The 8,031-nt window shown below is 40.2% G+C and overlaps 1 long non-coding RNA gene across 3 annotated transcripts in view; it reads left to right on the forward strand.

Annotated features, from left to right (window-relative positions):
- LOC122549433 overlaps positions 1-6,868 on the forward strand; it is a 25,329-nt gene extending 18,461 nt beyond the window's left edge. For 2 of the 3 annotated variants that reach the window (XR_006311528.1, XR_006311526.1), the window contains 3 exons: positions 1,175-1,210; positions 5,113-5,167; positions 5,791-6,868. This is a non-coding gene — a long non-coding RNA (uncharacterized LOC122549433). The remainder of the gene's footprint in view (positions 1-1,174; positions 1,211-5,112; positions 5,168-5,790) is intronic. The other variant, XR_006311527.1, reaches the window with a different exon arrangement.
- Positions 6,869-8,031: the final 1,163 nt, after the last annotated feature.

Genomic DNA, 8,031 nt, shown 5'->3' on the forward strand with positions numbered 1-8,031 from the left:
CCCCCACCCTCCTCTAGCTTATCTCTCCACGCTTCAGGCTCTCTGCCTTTATTCCTGATGAAGGGCTTTTGCCCGAAACGTCGATTTTGCCTGTCTTCGGATGCTGCCTGAATTGCTGTGCTCTTCCAGCACCACTGATCCAGAATCATGACCTGTCCTACCTGTCCATCATCTTTCCCACCCATCCTCTCCACCCTCTCCTCTGACCTATCATCATTACTCCCATCTCCATCCACCTGTTGCACACTCAGCCCCGCGCCCCCCTCCCCCCCCGCCCCCCGCTAAGCCATACCCACTCCCTCCCATCTATCTCTCCATCCCCGAAGCTCCCTGCCTCATTCCTGATGAAGGACATTTGCCTGAAACGTCCATTTTCCTGCTCCTCGGATGCTGCCTGACCTGCTGTGCTTTTCCAGCACCACACTCTCGACAGCACCAATCCTGCAGCACACCACTGGTCACAGGCCTCCAGTCCAAAAAAGCAACCCTGCACCACCACCCTCTGCCATGTCTGTCATTTTTTCGTACGCTTTGGCAAACATTCAGGCCTTTAAGTTTCTCCATGTCTTAATTCCTTTTATAATGATCAAATATTTAAATCAGAAGCTTTTCCTTATGACAATTTGAACAGTAGTATATAGAGCATCTGAAATTAGTAAAGCAAGTTTGAAGTGCCCATAAACCTATTCAAAATCATTAGTGTAGATTAGATTACTTGCAGTGTGGAAACAGGCCCTTTGGCCCAACAAGCCCACACCGACCCTCCGAAGAGCAACCCACCCAGACCCATTCCCCTACATTTACCTAAACCTACGGGCAATTTAGCATGGCCAATTCACCTAACCTGCACATTTTTGGACTGTGGAAGGAAACCCACGCAGACACAGGGAGAATGTGCAAACTCCACATAGACAGTTGCCTGAGGTGGGAATTGAACCCGGGTCTCTGGCACTGTGAGGCAGTAGTGCTAACCACTGTGCCGCCCAACTTCAAGATTTACAGGAGAAGGCTCTGGAGTAGTCCTATCTCTAAGCATATTTGCAAAATATAGATCTAGTGAAGATTTTTATGAAGAAAATAGCTTGATTTAAGATGGTAGGCACGGCCTAAAAAAACTTGTTTTTAAAAAATGTTTGATATGCAAACATCACTTTTTTCCTGTTATTGATCACAGCTACTTGAGCCTGATTATGAAGTCTACCACCATATGGTGAGTATAATTTCTCTTAAAAGCTGAGTTTAGATAAATGTTGGTACTTTACAGATGAACAGATGTGAATGAAACTATTTTGTGATCTCAGCCTGTTGCTGTAAAATTCCAAAAAGTGTTGCAAAATTGTTGAATCGAGAATTATTTCTCATTGTCATACAGCACAGAAACAGACCCTTCCCAAACTAATGCTTGAAGAAAATATTTAACTTCCTTTTATTGAGAAGGTTTGAATGGCAAATAATCCGACGTGAGCCAAATTCAATATGACCGTAAATCTAGATGATCCACAAAACAGTGGAAAAAGGGTTAAGAAATCTACCTGTGTACTTACATCTGGTGATTTCTAGCCACCAATCATAAACTCCGCGTGTTCCCTGTTTGTTTTTCATCTGCATTCTCTTTCAGAAAATTATAAATGATTGTGTTAATATTTGTTCTCTAATGTTGGAAAATACTAAGGTATTAACTTGATAGTAAGACTTTTAATAATCTAATTCTTTTCCCTCCATCTCCTCAACATAAACTTTGGTGTCTACAGAAACATTGTCTCCAGTGTTCAGGAGTTCATCTGTGAGTTTGATGATGAGTGCTGGCATGTCATTTGTTAAAACACGTCAGCCAAACATTTGGTTTCTATACAAATACATTTGCATTTCATGATTTCATAGTAGTCAAGAACGGGAGACATGACCATTTAAATTCTTCTCTAAAATTTTGCTCAATTATTAATCCACCACTTCGAGAGATGCAGCAAATAGTGGCAATCAAACCTGGGGCTTCCTCGTCTGTATAGTTAAAAGAGCTAAATCCTGTAATCCTAGTTAGAAGAGTCATGCTGGCATCAATCCTTTAGGAATTAAAATTTTTGGCCTAGTTATTTTGCTCTACGTGAAATTCCTGGCTACAAGTGGCAACCAGTGTGTGATATGTCTAATCTTTAATGAATATAACAATGCAAGTTGACTAATTTAGACAGGATAAAGTCATCATCCTAAGTCCCTTCATGTAAACCCAAATCATGAGTACCTGTATCCAACATTTTTGTCAGTGCTGAATGAAGGAGGAAGAAAAGGTTTCTAAATGGGCAAGTGCTATACTTAAAATCATTCAAAACTGTATTTTTCTGTAAAATGTTTTCTTCATATTTGGACTTTTTTCAGAGACTGCGATTTGTTAGGCTTGAAGCTTTGTTTTGAGAGATTCTGCTTATACATAATTTTTGAGAAACCTCATCTAAATGCTTCAAAATGAGATCTCCATGGACATTTTTCTTATGTGCTGTATTTTTGGAGGTAAAGCAAAATAATTAGTAAGAGGCTATCATGGTAGTTAGTTGTATTTGGTAGCACTAGAGAACAGCTGCATCTTTGCAGCAAAGTTTATAGATCACCACTGTCTCTCTTTTAAACAATCAATTTACCTGTCAAGCATTTTCTAATGCAGTGCTTCCTGGACTTTATGCTGGTGTGACCTAATTTCAATTTCTCAGATTTGTGAGACCCCCAGAGTAAACATTTTGGTATTGTGAGAGTTGTTGGTATGGAGGGGTGGGGGTTAGAAAGAGAAGAATGATTAGATTAGATCCCCTACAGTATGGAAACAGGCTCTTTGGCCCAACAAATCCACACTGACTCTCCAAAGACCAACCCACCCAGACCCATTCCCCTACCCTATCTTTACCCTTGACTAATGCACCTAATACTGTGGGAAATTTAGCATGGCCATTTCACCTAACCTGCGCATCTTTGGTTTGTGGGAGGAAACCGGAGCACCTGGAGGAAACCCATGCTGACACAGGGAGAATGTGCAAACTCCACACATATTGTCACCTGAGGTGGGAATTGAACCAGGGTCCCTGGTGCTGTGAGGCAGCAGTGCTAACCACTGAACCAGAATGTGAGAGAATTGGTGAAAAGGCCTCCCGAATAGTCCATTAAGTCATGTCCCTTAATAACAAAAAAGCATTTGAAGGAACCTCCTAGTTGTCAAAAATTAGTTCAAACTTCACAGCAGTTATTGCTGCCATGAGGTTTACAGCTCCAAAAGGTGATACCTGGGTCACAACCTGCAGTTTGGGAAGCCCTGCCCTAGTGCAGATTACTTTTTTTAAAAAAAACAAGAACTGCGATATTAGACAGAGAAAGCAACAGCGGTGCTAAGCGTTTTGTTACAGGATCATTCTGGCAAGTTAGTCATGTCCTCTACTAAGTTTAGTTTCATTTTCAGTTACTACATAGTCATTAAGAAGTCTTCAGTCTTTGAAATAAATTTTGACCCATTGCATATCGTATTCTCTAAATTGCTGGAGTGCCAGACTACAAGATGAGAAAATGGAGGAGGCCCAGGGCGTGCATATCCTTGGTGGAGTGGGAGGGGGAACTCCTCCATTGCCATTCCCTAACCATCCGCCACTTGGAGGAAGAATGCCTCATCTTCCGCCTGCGGACCCTCTAACCCCATGGCATCAATGTGGATTTCACCAGTTTCCCCATTTCCTCTCCCTTCACCTTATCCCAGATCCAACCTTCCAATTTGGCACCACCCTCATAACTTGAACTACCTGTCCATCTTCCTTCCCACTTATCTGCTCCACCCTCACCTCTGACCTATCACCTTCACTCCCACCTTCGTTGACCTATTGCACTCAGTTAGCTTCCCCCCCACCATTTGCCTCACCATCCCCTTGGCTCACAGCTTCATTCCTGATGAAGGGCTTTTGCCCGAAATGTCAACTTTCCTGCTACTCGGATGCTGCCTGACCTGCTGTGCTTTTCCAGCACCACACTTTTGACTCTAATCTCTTGCACCTGCAGTCCTCACTTTTGCCTAGTTTCATGGGTGATGGATTAGTACTTGGGCACCAACTATTTAAAATCTATATTAATTAATTAGATTATGGTACCAAGTGTTTTGTATTAAGGTTGCTGATGATCTAAAGCTAGGTTGAAAGTTGGCTATGAGGGTGACACAAGAAATCTGTAGACAAAAGTAGTGAGCAGATGCAAAGGTGGTCAAACAAGTATAATAATGGAGAAATCTGAAGTTGTTCACTTTGGTAGAAATAATGCAAAATAGTTTCTAACAATTGAAAGAATACTAAATACTAATGTTCGGAGGGTTTTAGGTATCCGTTTTTACAAAGCACAGGAAATTAACATTCAGAACAAGAAGCATTAGGAAATCAAATGGTGCATTGGCCTTTATTACATTGGAGTTTTAGTGCAAGAGGAAGGAAATCTTGATGCAGTATTCAAGATTTTGTTAAAACCAAGTACTGTGGACCGTTTTTGTCTTGCTACCCAAGGAAGGTTTTATTTGGCTTGGAGAGGGATGCAGCAAAAGTTCACTTGGTTGATTCCTCAGATTACATAACAGTCCAGTGACACAATTTTGAGCAGAATATGCCTGTGTACTTCGGAGTTTAGAAGAGTCAAACATAGTCTCATTGAAACATACAAGATTCTGAGAGAATTTGACATGATACACGCTGAGAGGCTTTGTTCCCTTCAAGATTGTTTTATAGTCTGAGAATAAGAGATCAGCCATGTAGCATTGAGATGAGGAGCAATTTCTCCAGTCTGAGAGTTGTGAATCTTGAGAATTCTTTACCCCAGTAGGTTATAAGTGTGTTCACGGCTGAGATTGACAGATGTTTGGACTGTAAGAGAATTAAAGGACTAAGAGGAAAGTGGAATTGAGCTTGAAGATTTGCCACAATCTGACTAAATGGTGGGACAGACTCCAGGAGCTGTATGGCCTACTGCCTCTACTAGTTCTTAAATTATGCCTGTCTAAAATTTTGATCATTTAAATACTTTTGACTTCTAAATAAATGGAATACAAATTGTATATTCCTGTCGATTGCAGTTGATAACCAATTTCTACTAATGTTGTTCAAGGTTTTCTATCTCTGGGTGTGACCTCTGCTGAAACCAGCAATCTAAGTGAAGAATGGTAATTATTACTTTGTTTAGCATCTTCTGGATTTACTACTGGAGCTGTTTGGAACTGGAGTCTAGGAAATCTTCAAAGACTAAATTATTGCAAAAAGAATTTGGAAATGACTTAAATCATTGAATTTTTCCTTTGAAATTCCAGCCAAGATGTTTTGGGAGCACATTGCCTTCGAACTTCATATGGCATGTGACAAGGTAAACTTAGAAAGTATGGGAGGGAAATAGAACACATCTTATTATGGAAATTAGAATTCTAGGGCGGCACGGTGGCTCAGTGGTTAGCACTGCTACGTCACAGCACCAGAGTCCCAGGTTCAATTCCAGCCTCGGGTGACTGTGTAAAGTTTGCACGTTCTCCCCGTGTCTGCGTGGGTTTCCTCCGGGTGCTCTGGTTTCCTCCCACAGTCCAAAGATGTGCGGGTCAGGTGAATTGGCCATGCTAAATAGTGTTAGGTGCATTAGTTGGAGGGAAATGGTCAGGGTGGGTTACTCTTCAGAGGGTCGGTGTGGACTGGTTGGGTGGAAGGGCCTGTTTCCACACTGTAGGGAGTCTAATCTATAGTCTGGAAAATAATGTTGCTGCTTTAACTGTGGGAATAATTCTGCAAAGTCTTTTTCCAGATGGATTTTCGTCTATGTACTATAACTGTAGCATTGATTAAAAACAACTGGATTTTGTTCTGTAAGTGTCAGTTCATCCTGAAGTTAAACATTAGAACATCATTGTCCTGTTTCAGTAGAGATTTTGTATTTTGAGCTGTTTTCAACAAATTATCCTTTTTATAAGAAGAAGGGCTCATGCCCGAAACGTCGATTCTCCTGCTCCTTGGATTGCTGCCTGACCTGCTGCGCTTTTCCAGCAACACATTTTCAGCTCTGATCTCCAGTATCTGCAGTCCTCACTTTCTCCTATCCTTTTTATAAAGTCTAACGTGGTTGGATGGAGATGCAATTTTCTCTGGAGTAATACTGAATGAATTTATTGATCTCAACAGCAGTAAACATTCAATCATGTGAATTGTCTAATGTTGAGCCCCGCCATTGAAATGAGAGTGGATTGTGCATTATTACATGGTAGATTTTGAGGCACACTTATCAATGTGCTGAACCTCTTGTTTTGAGACAAATATACCCTTGATTGACAACTGGCTGTTTGACCAGTGATCATTAAAATTGATTAAATTAATGACCACATTCAGAAGACTTGTTCACTTTTAGCCATTTTTAGCTTGTTAATGAAATAACATTGCAAAGATCATTGTGATTATCACGAGACATTGCCTGAGTGTTAATTTTGCAGAGTTTCATGGAGGATTTCTCTTTGAAGCCCCAGCACATTTTTTCTATGCAATCTTACCAAACTTGCCTTACTACATCTGTACCATCCCCCTATGATGCCCCATTTGTGGTATTCTCCCACTTCCACAGTTAGAAGTACTGCACACAGCTGTCACCTCCTAAGATTACTGGTACCACATTTTAAGCCATGCATCTCGTTGAGTGCTGGCAGTCTGCAGCTGGCCTGCATTGTTTTATTTTCCCCAGACATGTCAGGCAAAGAGTAATTGGCACCCTGCTTTGCTGATGGGGATTTGGAGGCCCTCCTGTACAGGATGCTGTTTTCAGTCACTGCCCCTGGAATGTTGTGGTGTAAAATTCCAAGCAGTGGAATGTGGTGAAACGGTTAAAAATTATGTCCCAATACATGGGGATTTGGAGGCCCTCCTGTACAGGATGCTGTTTTCAGTCACTGCCCCTGGAATGTGCACGAGATGTTCATGACTGATGGAAGTCTTGAGGAGCAAGCAGTAATCTGGAGACACTCTGAATTGCTCTAACTTTCACTTTGGGAACTATCACCACCTAGTTTCTATACAGCCAGTGGGAGAATGGGGAATCAATGAGGTGAGATTATGTAAAAATGAAGGTGCTAATGATATAAATAGATCCCTCGCTTCTCACGAGTGAAAATTTCATCTCACTATTCAAACACTAGTTTGGAAAATAGGACATTTCGCTCTTTACAGCAAGTTCCTCGTTGCTGATCTCAGTTCTCCCATGTTTCTTACCAATGACGATGTCATTCAGTGGCTGGGAAGATTCCGTGCATTGTCTTTGATGCAAGGCATTTTTAGAATTCACTTTGAAACAATAGTGCTTATGTGCTGCAAAATAAAGTTCATTATTTTTAAGTTAACTGTCTAAAAGGATTCCTAAAAGTGGTATTGAAATCTTTAGTTTCAATTAACATTTTTCAATCTGCTTTTGTTTTGCTTCTACTTTTTATTTTGAAATAATAAAGAAACCATACTGTTATTACTTTTGCAAAATGAAAAGCCTTTCAACAGAAGGTGGATTATAATTTCACTCAGACTCATATCATTTATTAATTTTTTTCATTGAAGATAAGGAATGTAGTGAAACCCAGTTAAAAAAAATTTCATTACAAGTTGTACTTTAAAATAATAAAGCAATAAAGTTATTATACTTTAAAACTTGTTGTTTCTCTTTAAATTAATTGTTTCCTGTTCAGACCAAGAAAATCTGCACTCAGGAACCCTTAAACATACAAAGTGGAGAGACATAGGTGCTAAAATTTGTCTATTTCCTAAAAAAAAGTGTAATTAATTGGCTCCTAACTAAAACAGAATGAAAACTGAAACTGCTGAGAACGATTTTGTCAACAGAAGGAAAAATCTATCACATCTATTACAAGTATAAATGAAAAAAGGTCAGTTTGTTCATTTGCCTCTTCAGTGTACTTTTGGTTAAGAATAACTAAATGCCAGCAGAGCAAATCCCAAACTAATTAGGCATGTTCTTAAAGTTTTCATAGTAATTCTGATTCAAAAATTGATTTTT

This window comes from Chiloscyllium plagiosum, chromosome 4 (assembly GCF_004010195.1).
Source record: "Chiloscyllium plagiosum isolate BGI_BamShark_2017 chromosome 4, ASM401019v2, whole genome shotgun sequence".
Lineage (NCBI taxonomy): Eukaryota > Metazoa > Chordata > Chondrichthyes > Orectolobiformes > Hemiscylliidae > Chiloscyllium > Chiloscyllium plagiosum.